The sequence below is a fragment of the Salvia miltiorrhiza genome, chromosome 2, assembly GCF_028751815.1.
Source record: "Salvia miltiorrhiza cultivar Shanhuang (shh) chromosome 2, IMPLAD_Smil_shh, whole genome shotgun sequence".
Classification (NCBI taxonomy): Eukaryota; Viridiplantae; Streptophyta; class Magnoliopsida; order Lamiales; family Lamiaceae; genus Salvia; species Salvia miltiorrhiza.
In genome coordinates this window covers 2,654,705-2,673,602 of record NC_080388.1, presented here as the reverse complement: position 1 = coordinate 2,673,602, position 18,898 = coordinate 2,654,705, and the positions used below count along the sequence as shown (strand labels likewise).

The following is an 18,898-nucleotide window of genomic DNA, read 5'->3' as shown; positions in this document are numbered from 1 at the left end:
TCAGGAAGCAATACCTGAACTATTGAGATTATGGTCATAACTGACATGCGCAGCCATCGCATGTCACGTCCTTCCTTTGCAATCTCAAATACGAGCCAAGTGATGCATTGATTCGCTTGTTCTCTTCTTGGCCTACCAACTCCCTGTCCAGCTCCTTGCTCTGGAAACTGAACAAATCATTCTTGTAGTTCCTAAAGCGCTCCTCCATACTTATTAAAACCTCCAGCTCCTGACTGTTTTGTTCCCAGCGCTCGCTGGACTATTTTGCAATGAATACCTGGTTACTATTTTGTTCCCTTGTGGCATTATTAGTTTATGCGCTGGGCCCAGCGACCGCGACAACCCAGCGGCCGCTGGGAACCCAGCGCCCGCTCAAACCCAGCGAGCGCTGGACTTTCTCAACGGATGCTGAGTTCCGGCGCTCGCTGGCTTCTTGGCCGCGGGCGCTGGAACTCAGCGCTCGCTTAAAATTTCATGGATTTCAATTCTCGTGGTTCTTGGCCGGATTTCGTCGTGTGTATTTTTTGGATGAAATCCATGAAAGTCATTCCGGATTTTAAGTCAATGGAATAACGAATACACCTAGATTTGTATGGATTTTAAAAAGTCTGAAACAAATACACCCAGATTTATATGGATTTTTAAAAGTCTTAAACAAATACACCCAGATTTCTGCAGACTTTTAAAAGTCTGGAACGAATACACCCAGACTTTTAAAATCCATAGAAATCTATTAAACTCCACAACGAATACACCCCCCTTAAAGATAATAATCATAATTAATATTACAATATAATTAACATATCAGTCGAATTGTGTGAATAAGGGCATATAAGGTATTAGTTAAAAGTCAAATAATGGATGTTAATCAAAGATTTGAAGAAATCCCTTAATTGACGTGTCTTACTAAATTGGATAGAAATCAAAAGGTAATTTAATTAATGCATGCAGTTTTTTCACCTCTATTCTAGCCTATCACCGTCGATCATTCTTTAGAGAGAAAGAATTGTTCATCTACCACCAAACCAGAAGTTTCTCGCCCAACTTGGGATCGTTGTCCGGTGAATATCACCACCATTGACGAAGGTGAGTGCCATATTAAGGGATTCCATGATTTTTTCTGTTTAAATCTTCTTTTCGACGAATACCGACTTGGTGGTGTTAGTTTGTGTAATTTTTGACTTGGTGGGGAATCGATTGGAGAATTTATTGTGTGGTTTCCGGCGACGATTTTCTTCGATTTTGTGAGATTTCCGTCGGGTTTGTTCAAGCGTGAATATATTATGTGGGTGGGTTTCTGCGATTTTATGACATTCTCCAACGAATGAGCTTTATTCAATCTATATTTGTGAAATTTTTTTGTACTTTTCCATGGACACTAGGATTTGGTTGGTATAGTTTGTGTGGTTTCCGGCTTGGTGGGGAATAGATATGGCAATTTCTTGTGTGATTTTCGACGACGATTTTTTTCGATTTTCTGTGATTTCTCACGGGTTTGTTCAATCATGACTATACTGTAGTAATACTAATCACAACATGGTTCATGCTTGTTGTTCGTGTGAACATAGAACTTATTTATGACAAAATGCCATATTTTCGTGTCCATGTGTCTATTTTGTTGTTCATATTTGTTATTCATGTGAACATATAATTTATTTCTGACAAAATGTCATATTTTCATGTTCATTTGTCTATTTTGTTATTCATTTTTGTTGTTCATGTGAACATAAAACTTACTTTTGACAATATGTTTTGTTCAACTCTTTATTTGGATATGAACATGACAAGTGGTTACAGGTCGTTCGTATGCTCATGCATTTTTTTGTGGGAATGTTTTAGGCTTTACTAAATATAAATATACCATTCATTGATCATTATTATTCTTTTCATATTATTATAATGTGAATATGAGTAATGTTTGTTAGTGTAAGATTTTGTTTGTGCTAATTGAATGTGTGAATATGATGCGGGGTTGTCTATGAATATAGTGTTTGTGAATATAATATGCGTTATTCATGTCTAACGTCGACAATGAATATGGTAAGAGTTGGATTTCATAATGTTTTTCATGTCTGCTTGAAGGTAAGAATATATTCGCCTTAATATACATTCGATGTTCATGTATAATTTTATATATTTTAATCATGTGTGGTTTTTTAGTGTTTTTTGTTGTCATAGTATCTTTTGGACCATAAGAAATTCGCAAAGGCAAACACGATATCAAGAGCGCAAATGCAACATGTAAATATGAAATGGGTAGACAACAAGAATACAATAGACATAGGGTTATACCTCATGCGCCATTTGGAGACTTTTATGGGCGGTGGATCAACAAGTTGGAAGTGTGGAATGTCGTCGTCGTCCCCACATGATATGAGCCGAGTTAGATATTGTGGCACGATTTAAGTTGCGAGTACAATGATGTGAGGGGAGGGCTGCTGAAATGTGCATCTACACATTATCGGGAGTTGTGCAAGAATAGTAACTTCAATGCTAATTATGTCTTGTTTGGATGAGACAAGTCAGTAATATGAACAAGTTATAAACTTCCAAAAAATACTACTCCATGTTTTATGCCATATTTCAATAAAGCACAGACTTATGATTGCATTTGGTAGTTGAAATCAAAGTTTATTCATTTTTAATTGTTCTACTTTGCTCACATATACTTATGAAAAAAATGTGCATACATTTGGTTATGCACCATTGTTAAGCAATATCAAATACTTCTCCTTGTAATTTTTTTAAGTGTTTTATAAATGACGTTCCATGTTTGGAATTCATAACCAAAAATATATTCATTAATTGGAAAATGATTGTTCATATTTCAATACAGTCATGGATAAAAGGTAAGATCAAAATTTTTCAAAGCACAAACTAATGTAATCAATAACAATCTACATTTATTTTATGCACGCGAACAACATGCATGAACAATTCAATCACGAATGAACAAAGTTTATTCAATGAAGCAGTTGTTATGCAAATGTACTTATGAACAAATGTGCATAAATTCAACATGAACATGAATGTGACTTTATGTTCGGTCGAATAACAAACGTTGAGGTCACAAAATTTATGTGAAGATGTACCTGACCAAAGAACATGCTCATTAATTGAAAAATGCTTGTTCGTCAATTACTACAGTCATGAATAGAAAGTAAGTTTAACATAATTCAAACCACCAACTAAGGTAATAAACGGTGGAATTAACGCATTGGTGAAGAAGATAATTCTGTTCCTACGTGTGATTATTTTGCTTGGACAATTTTTCCAAATCGATGAACAATTGATGAAGAAATAACTCTAATAATAAAAGAAGATGAAATCTCCTTAATTGTGTGTTAGTGGGTCATTAAAGATATGGTGGTTTGACCAAATCAAAAATACCATAAATATGAGATATTAGATTGCATGGAATAAGGAAGTAACCGATTCTAATAAATCATGAAATACTACTATACCCCTTAACACATATATACGGTGGATGTGGAGGCAAATCACAACTGTTAGATTCACATGGTAAAAGGCTAGGATTCATTCTTAGGTGTCACAAAATATTAGAGTTCTCACATGACCCTCTCCCTATATATATATATATATAGGGGGCGGTTATTCAATAAACCACCCTTATTTTAAGAATTACGAACCAGCAAAAATGCATGAATTTTATGTATAACACGCATGAATAAATTGTATAAAGGCATGGATTGCGAAAAATAATTTTTTGCTACCTTTGGGATTCGAACTCAGGACCATGAATTTATCCAACAAGGTGATGAATCAACCGTAGATCTTGATGATCTAAGGGCTGAAAATGGTTCCTAATTTATATTTTAAGAAGCGTTCTTATTTTAGCCTTCCCCTATATATATATATATATATATATATATATATATATATATATATATATATATATATATATATATATATATATGGAGAGGATCATGTGAGAACTTCAATTTTTTGTGAGAACTAAGAACTAATTATAGCCCTTGATTATTGTCATCTAACGGTTGATATCTACATTAGTAATTAGGCATTATTTTCGTGGGAAAGGTTGATTCCGTCATTTTCTTATTTTTTGTAATCGTTTTCCTCCTAATATCATGCAAACATATCTCTTATTTATGGAATGTTGGATTTTGACCATATCATGCATTCCCCACTATCTCACATCCGAAGATTTGGTATTGTGGTTGCTTCGAGTGTCATTATTCACTCAATCTTGTTTGAGTTTTTTTGTTTATTGAATTCCATATCCATTATTCACAAGCCTTCATATTTTCGATTTCAAATATTATCCACTCAAGGTTCTTGTTCATGTAATTGTATTAGTTGTTCATTTTTAAAATGTTTTTATATTTTATTTTATAAATTAACAATTCAATCATTTCATGTGTTTGAATTTAGTAGTATAATTTTATTATTTAAACAATTGAAGATAATATGTATTTTATGTAATTGAATCCATATCTATATGTTTGCACTTCACGGACAATTAAGATTTTCGTTTTGCAGGATTTGACTATGAACCATATTAACCCGTGAACAATAACATGAATGAACAAAAAAGAATATAGACATGAACAAAAGTATTTAACCCGTTGAACAAAAAAGTTAATAACACACATTTATTTTTTTCTCATAAAAAACCAAATTCTTAATGAAGACCAAATGAATAACCTTATGAACAATAATATCATATACTTTGAAATTAAACACAAATTGTTAAACAAAATAATAACATAAATGAAGAAAAGGCATATAGGCATGAACAAATCTTATTAACCAGTGAACAAAAAATTATAACGCGTAGATTATTCTTTCCCATAAAAAATCAAATGCTTAATGAAGAAATTAACAGCCCACATGTGATAGATGAACACAAATATAATATCATGAATACCAATTTTTACAATAAACATAATAAAATCTAAAATATTAAATGAATAAGCTTATGAACAGTAATTTCATAAAGATAGAATATACAATCTCATTTCATGTAATCATTGAACATTGTTAATAAATCTAATAAATAATACTCTCAATTTACTGACTTGAAGATTTTAAAATCAAACTCATAGTACGAACATAAGATTAACAATCACAACAAATAAGAATCTCAAATATGACAATGTTGTATTGTTCACAAAGTTCAATGTTCATGAATAAAACAATAGCAAAACTTAGGATCCATGCACAGTTTGCGATAATTCACATTTGCGGACTACACGACTTCTTCTTTGACACAATTGTAGTCACAATATAGAATCGATGCACAAGGTTGTAATCTCATAGCTCTCTTCCACATGAATCCAGAGACGGTCCTAATATTTAGTCGAATGTTTCAATGATCTGTAAGTCAAATAAGACTGTTATTAAACAACGTACATAATAGTGAACGAGAATCAACACTTAATGAATGAATTCATAAGGTTATTTGTCACGACCGCACTTGCTAAGGATAGCTAATCCGGGAAATCGTGACTAGGGAAGGGATTTAAGAAGCGGGGTTAGAGAGGGCACATTTGACTCATTTACAACTCGATTATAGACATTTATATCTAGCATTAATTCTTGAAATAAAATTTAAGACATTGAAAGATTGACGCATATAGTTAAAAAGGATACTCGATGAACCCGAGTAAGCGTTAAATATTTCTTGAAGAGTAATTGACATAATTATAGACTTGACTAAAACATAATCAGTGTTTGCAGCGGAAGGCAAGACTGAGATACATGTATGCAGACACATATCCTTTCTGAGCCTATTCTAAGTTCGACAAAAGCTCCACTCAGCAACACTTCATCGTTCATCACAGCTCAACCTGCACATTCATAAACATATGCAGGGCTAAGTACAAAAGTACTTAGTGGGCAGTTGCCAAAAACTAAATTATAAGCTTAACATTTTATCATCAAACCACATCATCATATAAGCGACATGAATCTTCTTTCCAGTTCTTTGCATACTATCATTTTCAAATTCATAAATAGCGTAAGTGCATTCCTCATCATCAAAAGTCCTATTAAGAAGCATCGTGTCGTGAGGAAGGCCTTCCTCAACGAGCACAGGCATCGCGCCGTGAGGGAGGCCTCCCTCAGCGGACACGGCATCGTACTATTGAGGGAGGCCTCCCCCAACAGACGCTAGCATCGTACCGTTGAGGGAGGCCTCCCTCAACGGACGTTTGACCGGCCAACCCTCTCATTGACTCACGGTCGCGTTGCATATATATATATATCCTTGGCAAGATAGCTATTCGCTCAGAAATCAAATTCGTTAACATCATCACATAAGCATTTGATAATAAGCATAAAGCATTAAAGCGTAACTCACATAGGCGTTTAAATAATAAGCGTAAAGCATTAAAGCGTAACAAAGCGTGAACCACATAGGCGCATAACAAAGCGTAACTCCCTTAAGCGTAAATCACTTAAAAGCGTAACAAAGCATAAATAATAAATTATAAAAATTTAAGTCGTAATTAAGCGTAAATAGCATAGCGTAAATTATTAAAGCGTGACAAGCGTAGATAATAAAGAGAAATAAAGTTTTAACTCATTTAAGCATAATAAAGCATAACTCATTTAAAAATCAATTTTTTTTTTTTTTTAAAGCATGAAAGTTGCATAGTTCTTCAATAGCATTTTTATTTTACGCGTAAGAAATTGCCCACCTGAATAGCAGACTCACGGTTTAGCTCTAACTCTGGTGCTTGACCTTTAATCCGAGAAAATAAAATAAGATTCTAATTCTCGAAAAATCTCAATAAATGAGGATGCGTGAAATGATTATGCATGACTCATATTCCTTTAATTAAATTATGAGATGCTAATCCTATTTAAGGAATTAAAGCTCGTCTTATGAGGCCGGATTATTAATCTTTAATAATCTACTCATCTTAAAATAATCTAATTCACTTACTAATTAATAATTAGTAAGTCTTAAAATCTTCTCTAATTAAACTTAATAGAATAATTATGAAGGCCCAATTAAAATAAAAATAATCAAGGCCCAAAAGGAATTTAATTTGAGTCCAAATGAATAAATTCAAAGCCCAATGCATTAATAATATTAGGCCCAACATCAATTAAATTCTAAAGCCCAACAAATGAGGCCCAAGATAATAAAATCATGAAGCCCAATAAGTGAGCCCATCATCACCCTTAAAAATAATTAGTAAATTTTAATATTAATTACTAATTAAAATAATTAGGATTAATAAAGAGGCCTAAAATAATTATTCTTATTGGTTAAATAAATAAATTTCATTGGACTTAATCAATTAAATCGTAGGAGCCCAAGTAATATAAATTCGAGACCCATTATTAATAAATAATAGGAGTCTAAGTAATAATTAATGTGGACTGGAAAGAATTAATCTTAGTCCAATAGACACTTTAATCGGCCCAAATGACGAATTAAGAGCTGGGCTGAACTAAACAAATCTGAAACAGGCCCAATAGAATTAAATAAATTCCAGCCCAAGAACATTAAATAAATTCGGCCCAGATAGAAATAAAAAGATGGCCCAATGAATTAATCCCCGGCCCAACAAATAAAATGAACTAGGCCCAATAAGAGAGTCCAAAATCGGCCCAAACCCGGCTGAAACCCGGCCCAAACTCGGCTGAAACCCGGCCCAATTGAGAAAGGCCCACTCCTCTCTATCTCTCTCTCTCTCTACCGACATTCACTCTTCTCTCTCTCACAATATCGGTTCTCTCTCTCTCTCTATCCTCACACTATCGATTCTCTCTCTCTCTCTCTATCCTCACACTACCATCGGCTCTCTCTCTCTTTGTTCGGCTGAGGGCGGCGCCGCCTCCGGCGCGCCGCCTCGCCGTCGCCTCCGCTCTCTCTCTCACGACTGCCGGAACAAGGTACAGCAGACGCACGTCGCTGTCAAAGCGGTGCGCCGCCGCCGCTGCCTCCGTCGTCCTTGCAGCAGATCCGCTGCCGCGTCAAGACCACGGCCACCGCTTGGGTCGACGGGGGCCGCTGGAGCTGCTGCTGCTTCGCCGGGAGTCGAGCTGTCGCCGCCTGGAGCTGCTGCTGTTCGCCCGGAGTCGCCGCTGGCTGGCCTGCGATCGACGGCCAGCAGCTCACTGGAGGAGCGCCGCCGTCAGCCGCTGCCGTTGGCAGCAAGAATCCGGCAGCCGCCTCTCCTGGTGCCGCCGTCGCCATGGACAGCAGGGCTTCGACTTTCCACCGTATCTTCCCTCTCATTTTATCACTCGATAGGTTCGTATATTAGAATTAGTTTTACATAAAACTCAAGTTTGTGTAAAGATTTGATTATGGAATCAAAACTTGATTTTCTGTATTCTTATTGAGATACAAATTCTAATTCTGATTTCTTGTGAAAGCTTTTATGCGTACAAATTATGTAAACTGTAAAATGATTGATATGTCTTGGATAGTAATGTGTGTACACAGGAAAGAAGGTTGAAATTAATACCTTTGCTGAACCTTGCTGAAAAAATAACTCTGCTCAAAACGAACACTCTGTACTTTAGAATTTAGCAATTGAAGTTTGTGGTTTTAAAACTGATTCATTTGAGTTAATTTATAGACAAATTGCTGCGACAATAGAGTTTATGAACGTGGAATTTTTGGTGAGTGAAAGTCGGCTGCTGCGGCTGGAAATCTGTACTTTTGAAAAAATGAGATTTGCTGCTGAAAACTGAGATTTTGGTTGAAGAATTAATGAGATTAGATTTGCTGCTGACAAATTAGATTTGTCTGTTGAATGCTTGAGATTTAGCTTGCTGCAAATTTTTTTTTTTTTTTACTACGTAAGAGTGAAATAAAAACTAAGCACGGGTGAGAATAGAGTGGCTGAGGGAGCATAGCGTGCTAGATTTAATACACGGAATAATATCTAAATTAATAACGTAGATTTAATTTTTCACAAGCCCGAATAAATTCACGACTCAAGAAATAATAATAAAAATAGAAAAATAATTTTATTGTGATTAATAAATAACATGACTTAGCTAAGTCAGTTATGAATCTGAAATGAATAATTATTGGTTTACTAAATAATTCTCATCGCGGTTTTACTCACGCGAATCTAACTGGCTTAGTGAAAAAAAAAATAATAATCCTGCTTCAATTAGAATATAATCCAGTGTCATAAGCTGAATTTAAATCATAAATAATTACTGGGCTTGATTTACTGAAAGATTAAATAATAATTATCGTATTACTGGATTTAAATATAATAAAAGAGCGGGCTACTACATACTACCCCTCTTAACAAAAATTTCGTCCCGAAATTTGCATACTCCGAGATGCTTAAGGTAACTAATTTGTCCCTTATCTTCTACACTTCTTGATCACAAATTATTTCAAGTTTCTCGGTATAAAATATGATGTTTCCAATCACTAGATTAGAGCGAATATCAATGGTAACCCTAAGTTGTGTGATTATCACTAGATTGCACTTAGCTCACTCGAAGCTGATTATTACCATGCATGGTGTGGTAGCAAGGATATGTAAAGCATCTCTACTAAACATAATAGTGATAAGTATTCCCATAAACTTATCATACCTTCCTAGTGTCCCTGGTTAAAAGCATAAGTTGCCCCCTGTTGTGGTGACTGTTGTCCTTGAGGCTGAATTTGAAGGTGTCTGCGTATTGCTTGTAAGGGATGGGTGTGGGTGGACTTAGTTGTTGAACCCTGTTGTCTGTTGGGACACTGTGTGGAGTAGTGACCTTTTTGGCCACAATTGTAACACCCGTTAGTTCCAGCCCGACAGATACCCCTATGCATCTTACCGCAATTGGGGCAAGGTGAAATTCTTTGCTGACCTTGGTTACCCCTAGTTGGGTCGGGGTTAGTCTGTGCCTCATGCCTTTGTTGATTAAACTGTTCGGCCTGTTCATTTTCTTGCCACACTCTCTTGTTGGCTTGACTGATATTGTCTTCAGTGTTGTCCCATTTGCGCTTCCCTTTGAGAGTATGTGAGGGTACTGGTGGGTTATTTGGCGTCGAGGTCAGTGGTGGAGCTGACTTATCCGATGGCATTGCAGCTTCAATGTCAAGTGCCCTATTCAAACACTCCGTGTATGAGAGTCCTCCGTGGCTTGCTAGAGTCATCCTAATTTCATGCCTCAGACCGGCACAAAATTTTTCTGCCATCTTTTCATCTGTGTCCACTTGTTGTGGAGCAAATCTAGCCAGGTTGCAGAATTCCCTATCGTATTCAACCACAGATTTCTTTCCTTGATTCAAATTGTAGAATTCAGTCTCCTTCTTCTTCCTATAGCTTTTCGGAATATATTTGTCATATAATCCCGCCTTAAAATCTTCCCACGTATAAATTGCCCATTGTTCAGGGGTCAGAGTTTTTCGACGTGCCTCCCACCAGAAATCAGCTGATCATGTCAGCTGGAATGAGACGCAAGAGAGGCGCTCATCATCAGTACAACGTAGGAAGTTGAAGATGCGCTCCATTGCACGCACCCAAATTTCGGCTTCATCCGGCTCGCTCGTCCCACCAAACGTAGGTGGGTTCTGTCTTAAAAAGAGTTCCTCGACTCTCCTAGTTGGGGGCGGAGGGGGTGGGTTATGTTCTCGATCATTTTGGGGTTCTTCTGGTATGGCATTATGGTTTCTGCGATTGTTATTATTTCTCACAGGGCGACCTCTCTTAGGCGGCATTCTGATAGCAGAGATTTGTCAATTAATACACTCTAGCATAATATAATACAAACCTCAAAAGAACTCTTGTAAAGGTTAACTTGTTATAACTTGTAAACAATTCATGACTCTAATGACAACATTGATGTAGTAAGCTTTAAGGGTCCTTAGCATCCCAAATCCATGAGTCATAAAAAAATTAAGCATATAATATCATAGCATCTCAATTTGATACTTAGGCATAAGTCATGGAGATTTATAGCGGATATCAATCACGAGCTTATAAAAATTCTATACATATCACTTGTCTTACTGCCATCACTTCAGTCACCAAAAGATATAGTTGAATTTCTTCTACGTTTTCTTCTATGTTCTGTCGTAGAGGTGATCACCTAACTTAATAGCGCTATGTTCATGGGAATTCATACCATAGTTATACTTAATCGTGCTTGCGTCGGTCATTTCACTCAATAACAATATAACTTAAGTATTGACTGATACACACTTTGATGTCGCGTCAATCCTCACTTTTCGATCATGCCAAATGCTATAAAAGATTTCAAACATTAACTCAAAACTTGGAAGAGCTTACCATTCTGCTTCGTTGAGTGTGATGCGATGAAGTGTTGAGCTTTGTCGATTGAACTCTAGACACTCTAGTGATCCAGTCTAGGCTTGACTAAAATAAATTCTTAGACTCAGAGCAAATGAACGCTCTGATACCATTCTGTCACGACCGCACTTGCTAAGGATAGCTAATCCGGGAAATCGTGACTAGGGAAGGGATTTAAGAAGCGGGGTTAGAGAGGGCACATTTGACTCATTTACAACTCGATTATAGACATTTATATCTAGCATTAATTCTTGAAATAAAATTTAAGACATTGAAAGATTGACGCATATAGTTAAAAAGGATACTCGATGAACCCGAGTAAGCGTTAAATATTTCTTGAAGAGTAATTGACATAATTATAGACTTGACTAAAACATAATCAGTGTTTGCAGCGGAAGGCAAGACTGAGATACATGTATGCAGACACATATCCTTTCTGAGCCTATTCTAAGTTCGACAAAAGCTCCACTCAGCAACACTTCATCGTTCATCACAGCTCAACCTGCACATTCATAAACATATGCAGGGCTAAGTACAAAAGTACTTAGTGGGCAGTTGCCAAAAACTAAATTATAAGCTTAACATTTTATCATCAAACCACATCATCATATAAGCGACATGAATCTTCTTTCCAGTTCTTTGCATACTATCATTTTCAAATTCATAAATAGCGTAAGTGCATTCCTCATCATCAAAAGTCCTATTAAGAAGCATCGTGTCGTGAGGAAGGCCTTCCTCAACGAGCACAGGCATCGCGCCGTGAGGGAGGCCTCCCTCAGCGGACACGGCATCGTACTATTGAGGGAGGCCTCCCCCAACAGACGCTAGCATCGTACCGTTGAGGGAGGCCTCCCTCAACGGACGTTTGACCGGCCAACCCTCTCATTGACTCACGGTCGCGTTGCATATATATATATATATCCTTGGCAAGATAGCTATTCGCTCAGAAATCAAATTCGTTAACATCATCACATAAGCATTTGATAATAAGCATAAAGCATTAAAGCGTAACTCACATAGGCGTTTAAATAATAAGCGTAAAGCATTAAAGCGTAACAAAGCGTGAACCACATAGGCGCATAACAAAGCGTAACTCCCTTAAGCGTAAATCACTTAAAAGCGTAACAAAGCATAAATAATAAATTATAAAAATTTAAGTCGTAATTAAGCGTAAATAGCATAGCGTAAATTATTAAAGCGTGACAAGCGTAGATAATAAAGAGAAATAAAGTTTTAACTCATTTAAGCATAATAAAGCATAACTCATTTAAAAATCAATTTTTTTTTTTTTTAAAGCATGAAAGTTGCATAGTTCTTCAATAGCATTTTTATTTTACGCGTAAGAAATTGCCCACCTGAATAGCAGACTCACGGTTTAGCTCTAACTCTGGTGCTTGACCTTTAATCCGAGAAAATAAAATAAGATTCTAATTCTCGAAAAATCTCAATAAATGAGGATGCGTGAAATGATTATGCATGACTCATATTCCTTTAATTAAATTATGAGATGCTAATCCTATTTAAGGAATTAAAGCTCGTCTTATGAGGCCGGATTATTAATCTTTAATAATCTACTCATCTTAAAATAATCTAATTCACTTACTAATTAATAATTAGTAAGTCTTAAAATCTTCTCTAATTAAACTTAATAGAATAATTATTATTAAAATGTGATTTTATTAAAAATGGGAAAAGGAAAAAAGAACAAAGAAACCCTTGAAAGCACAAAAAAGCAGACTAAGGGCCGAGCCTTTCATGGAAAACCCCGAGGGAAAAACCAGAAAAGAAAAAAGAGTTTTCGTCAAAAGACAAAGACCACGACCAGAAGAGCGGAAAGGAAAGTTTCTGAAACTCCGGCCTAACCATCGTCCCAAAACAATCCCGGCTCAAACTAGTCACAATCGAAACAAGAACTCGAAAACACCCCAACCGAGCATCAACCGCTCCAAGAGACCAATCCTAAACAGCCCCATGTCATCAATTCTTCATACGAACGCGACTATGAGTAGCCATATCTAAAGACACCGCAATCTTAATATCCTCAATAGCAAAGGGCCACCACCCTTCGATCCGGGCATGATTAGCCATAATATCCGCCACACTATTTCCTTCTCTAAAAATATGCGAGATCTGAAGTCGAAAATTTGAAAGCCAATTTAAAGTCTGTTTCCAGAGCGGAAGAAAACGCCAAGGAACTTTCAGAGAACGAGAATGCAGAAGCTGGACAACATAAGACGAGTCTGCTTCAATTAATAGAATAATTATGAAGGCCCAATTAAAATAAAAATAATCAAGGCCCAAAAGGAATTTAATTTGAGTCCAAATGAATAAATTCAAAGCCCAATGCATTAATAATATTAGGCCCAACATCAATTAAATTCTAAAGCCCAACAAATGAGGCCCAAGATAATAAAATCATGAAGCCCAATAAGTGAGCCCATCATCACCCTTAAAAATAATTAGTAAATTTTAATATTAATTACTAATTAAAATAATTAGGATTAATAAAGAGGCCTAAAATAATTATTCTTATTGGTTAAATAAATAAATTTCATTGGACTTAATCAATTAAATCGTAGGAGCCCAAGTAATATAAATTCGAGACCCATTATTAATAAATAATAGGAGTCTAAGTAATAATTAATGTGGACTGGAAAGAATTAATCTTAGTCCAATAGACACTTTAATCGGCCCAAATGACGAATTAAGAGCTGGGCTGAACTAAACAAATCTGAAACAGGCCCAATAGAATTAAATAAATTCCAGCCCAAGAACATTAAATAAATTCGGCCCAGATAGAAATAAAAAGATGGCCCAATGAATTAATCCCCGGCCCAACAAATAAAATGAACTAGGCCCAATAAGAGAGTCCAAAATCGGCCCAAACCCGGCTGAAACCCGGCCCAAACTCGGCTGAAACCCGGCCCAATTGAGAAAGGCCCACTCCTCTCTATCTCTCTCTCTCTCTACCGACATTCACTCTTCTCTCTCTCACAATATCGGTTCTCTCTCTCTCTCTATCCTCACACTATCGATTCTCTCTCTCTCTCTCTATCCTCACACTACCATCGGCTCTCTCTCTCTTTGTTCGGCTGAGGGCGGCGCCGCCTCCGGCGCGCCGCCTCGCCGTCGCCTCCGCTCTCTCTCTCACGACTGCCGGAACAAGGTACAGCAGACGCACGCCGCTGTCAAAGCGGTGCGCCGCCGCCGCTGCCTCCGTCGTCCTTGCAGCAGATCCGCTGCCGCGTCAAGACCACGGCCACCGCTTGGGTCGACGGGGGCCGCTGGAGCTGCTGCTGCTTCGCCGGGAGTCGAGCTGTCGCCGCCTGGAGCTGCTGCTGTTCGCCCGGAGTCGCCGCTGGCTGGCCTGCGATCGACGGCCAGCAGCTCACTGGAGGAGCGCCGCCGTCAGCCGCTGCCGTTGGCAGCAAGAATCCGGCAGCCGCCTCTCCTGGTGCCGCCGTCGCCATGGACAGCAGGGCTTCGACTTTCCACCGTATCTTCCCTCTCATTTTATCACTCGATAGGTTCGTATATTAGAATTAGTTTTACATAAAACTCAAGTTTGTGTAAAGATTTGATTATGGAATCAAAACTTGATTTTCTGTATTCTTATTGAGATACAAATTCTAATTCTGATTTCTTGTGAAAGCTTTTATGCGTACAAATTATGTAAACTGTAAAATGATTGATATGTCTTGGATAGTAATGTGTGTACACAGGAAAGAAGGTTGAAATTAATACCTTTGCTGAACCTTGCTGAAAAAATAACTCTGCTCAAAACGAACACTCTGTACTTTAGAATTTAGCAATTGAAGTTTGTGGTTTTAAAACTGATTCATTTGAGTTAATTTATAGACAAATTGCTGCGACAATAGAGTTTATGAACGTGGAATTTTTGGTGAGTGAAAGTCGGCTGCTGCGGCTGGAAATCTGTACTTTTGAAAAAATGAGATTTGCTGCTGAAAACTGAGATTTTGGTTGAAGAATTAATGAGATTAGATTTGCTGCTGACAAATTAGATTTGTCTGTTGAATGCTTGAGATTTAGCTTGCTGCAAATTTTTTTTTTTTTTTTTGACTACGTAAGAGTGAAATAAAAACTAAGCACGGGTGAGAATAGAGTGGCTGAGGGAGCATAGCGTGCTAGATTTAATACACGGAATAATATCTAAATTAATAACGTAGATTTAATTTTTCACAAGCCCGAATAAATTCACGACTCAAGAAATAATAATAAAAATAGAAAAATAATTTTATTGTGATTAATAAATAACATGACTTAGCTAAGTCAGTTATGAATCTGAAATGAATAATTATTGGTTTACTAAATAATTCTCATCGCGGTTTTACTCACGCGAATCTAACTGGCTTAGTGAAAAAAAAAAATAATAATCCTGCTTCAATTAGAATATAATCCAGTGTCATAAGCTGAATTTAAATCATAAATAATTACTGGGCTTGATTTACTGAAAGATTAAATAATAATTATCGTATTACTGGATTTAAATATAATAAAAGAGCGGGCTACTACATTATTAGAACATCAATACATTATTATTGAATAATACATCTCACGAACAACAATGTTAAGGCATATGAACAGACAAATGACATGTATATGAATCATATGAACAACAACTGAATAATCAATGAACAATTTCAAACATCAACCAAACCACACCCTGTTCATCCAATAATATAAGTATGTTCATTGATTTCATCATTGTAGAATTATTCACTTCATATATTCATGTGTCAGAATCTATATCATTAGTGTCATGAATGAACATATACCATGAACAATATCCCATGAACATTTTCACTACTAACGTGAATTAACATACACCGTAAATAATATCTAACATCACACTTTGAACAAAAACAACACTGTCGTGAATAATAACCATATTCAAGTGAACATTTCACTAATTGAATGAATGAGCATATACCGTGCATAATTTTCAATATCTAATGAACATATTCCAAAGTGAATAACGTCTCACACACATGAATAACATCTACCTAACATGCATTTATTTCTATGAACAATACATTTAAATTCGTGAACAAAGTGGAAAAAATTATGGAAAGAACCAACAAATACATTATCAAAAATCCAAAAGAAAATCAAATATGTTCATAAATTCTCGACGTTTCGCCAGAAAGCGCTGGAAAACCAAGGGTTGTCATATGCTTCACAGTTTTTAGGGAGATAAAATTCAACACATACATTATCTAAAATCCAACAAAAAATCAAATATGTTCATACATTCTCGACGCTTCACCGGAAAGCGCTGGAAAACTAAGTGTAGTAGCCCGCTCTTTTATTCATGATTAAAACTAGTAAATGCGATATTTATTTATTGCATTTTTAATAAATGAATCCAGTAATTATTTGTGCTTGAATTCAGCTTCTGATACTGAATTACATGTCCTCAAAGGAACAACTATTATTTGATTATGCTTATTAGCTTCGTGTGAGATAATCGCGATATGAATTATTGGGCCAGTCAATAATTTATATATTTTTTTAGATTTATAACTGACTTAGCAAAGTCATGTGATTTATTAATTTCAATAGAAATATTATTTCTATTTATTATTATTGTTACTTGAGTCGTGAATTTATTCCAAGTTATGAAGCGAATTAAATCTACGGATTTAATCTAGATATTAAACGGCTTGTGAAGTGAATTAAATCTACGTATTTAATTTATACACGAATAATGAGCAGATGCACTGAGTAACCAAGACACAAAGATTTATTATTATTTACGATTACGACATCACACTATACACGCACAATCACCACCATCCCTACTCTCACAACAATCAAGATAGAAGATTTTGTAGCCACCAAAAGCCATGCTTTCCTCCCTCTACAGCGCCACTTTTGCAGCTAAGCCATACTGATGTATGTACACAAAATCAAAAGAAAAATCTGCATAGTACAAAAGCAAGTAGCAGCTCTTTTTTTTCTTTCCTTCCCCTGTAACCAAGACCATACCATAGTACAAGTAGGTGGTCATTCCACCATACCCCATCTTTCAAACCCATGAGAGTAACAGCCACCAACTTCACTCCTTATAATATCACCCACCAAATCCTTCTCTCTTTACGCTGAAAGATTCGAGAGGTAAGATTGACCTGATCCTCTCCAGTTTCTTCCTAAGTTCCTCGAAACAAAATACACAATTTGTTTTCAGCTATCTTCTCATTGAACTCAAAAGCACAAACATTCGCAAGGTGATTGCTAATCTCATTTTACTCTAGTTCATGTTACATATTTCACACCAACAAGTATGCTTATGTTTTAGAAAGTCAGAATAAAGAATTGAGATATATATGCATAATGGACTTAGCAAAGTCTCGTTTCAGTAATACAGATTTACCCATGTTATGTAGAATGTCCTATGCGTTTATGATTCCCACTGGACTCTAGAAATTAGATGCTAACACAGTAGCAACCCCACAACGCCATTAATCCCTTCACGCAGATTTAAGAAGTTAACTTAGAACAGAAGAAAAATGGAAGGGGACTAGATTGATGTACCTGTTCAGTCGAACCGAGGGAACGACGACGAGCCCTTGCTGCCTCGCCGGAATATGAGTAAAGCAGCAACGGCGAGGTGAAGAGTCAGGACAGCTGCGACGGCCTACCCTTCTCTGCCGGAACCCAGAAGACCCATCCCTTGAGTTCGAAAGCGGAAAGAACTGAGGAGGGGATGACGTCTATAGCCTCGTCAAAAGCTCAGGGGCGGCGATAAATTCCGAGAGATGAGAAAAGGCTAGGACTTGAGCGTGAATCTATTTTCGAGAACAAGGGAGAGAAGGAGAGAACCGCCGCCTAGCCGGTCCTTTAGCAACAGCGGTGGCGAACCCGCCTAAACCAAAAGGAGAGTTAGGGCTCAATTTTGATTTAGGGGTGAAGGTGTGCTGGCGGCGCTAACAGCCGGGACGCCAGTCTCGCCGGAGAAGGGCCGCAGCGGCGGCATCCCATCTGAGTTCAGAGGGAAGCTAGGGCTGGATTTCATGGTGAGTTTCAGTAAGAGAGACTGGAGACGAAGGGGACGGCGTCGGCCTCAGAGGCGGCAACAGGCCTGCTTCGCTGGAGACGAAGGCTAGAACCGACCGCTCGCCGATCCTTCAACGGCGGCGGCGGCGATTTCTGATGCAAAGGGAGGGAGTTGAGCTGATATTGAGAAATTGAAAGGAGAAGGATTTGGAACCGTGAATTGTAGAGAGGGGAAATGGGCTGAACCTTTGGGCCTTGAATTATTTTCATGTTGGGCCGAGATTCTCTATTAAATTCAGATTGAGCTGCATTTAACTAGGCTCTTATAAGTGATTGGGCTATTTGTATTTCGGGTGAGTCTATTCATAGCCCCCAATTTACTCTTTATAACCCCCTATTTAATTAATAATTAGTGTATTATCGGTCGAAATTCGACGGGTACATATTTTCTTGTAATTTATATATTTTATGTTATTCTTATGATAATTATATAAAATAATTTTTTATGTAAATTATTTATATAATTAATTAAATTAAATTAAATTAGTAATACATTTTAAATTATATTAATCTCAACAACTTTTAGTAATTAAATTATTAATTTTATTGAG

General features: G+C 36.8%; 1 protein-coding gene and 1 long non-coding RNA gene across 3 annotated transcripts in view; one reads left to right on the top strand and one right to left on the bottom strand.

The window, feature by feature from the left end:
* LOC131012585 (protease Do-like 7) overlaps positions 1-18,898 on the top strand; it is a 498,535-nt gene that overhangs the window by 9,185 nt on the left and 470,452 nt on the right. The gene's annotated exons all lie outside the window — the stretch shown is intronic.
* LOC131012606 (uncharacterized) lies at positions 5,101-18,684 on the bottom strand. Of its 2 annotated transcripts, none has more exons than XR_009097393.1 (2): positions 17,826-18,684; positions 5,101-5,358 (listed from the first exon to the last, which is right to left on the bottom strand). It is a non-coding gene; the product is annotated as an uncharacterized LOC131012606 (long non-coding RNA). The 2 variants fall into 2 exon arrangements; XR_009097392.1 differs by lacking the exon at positions 5,101-5,358 and adding an exon at positions 17,013-17,440.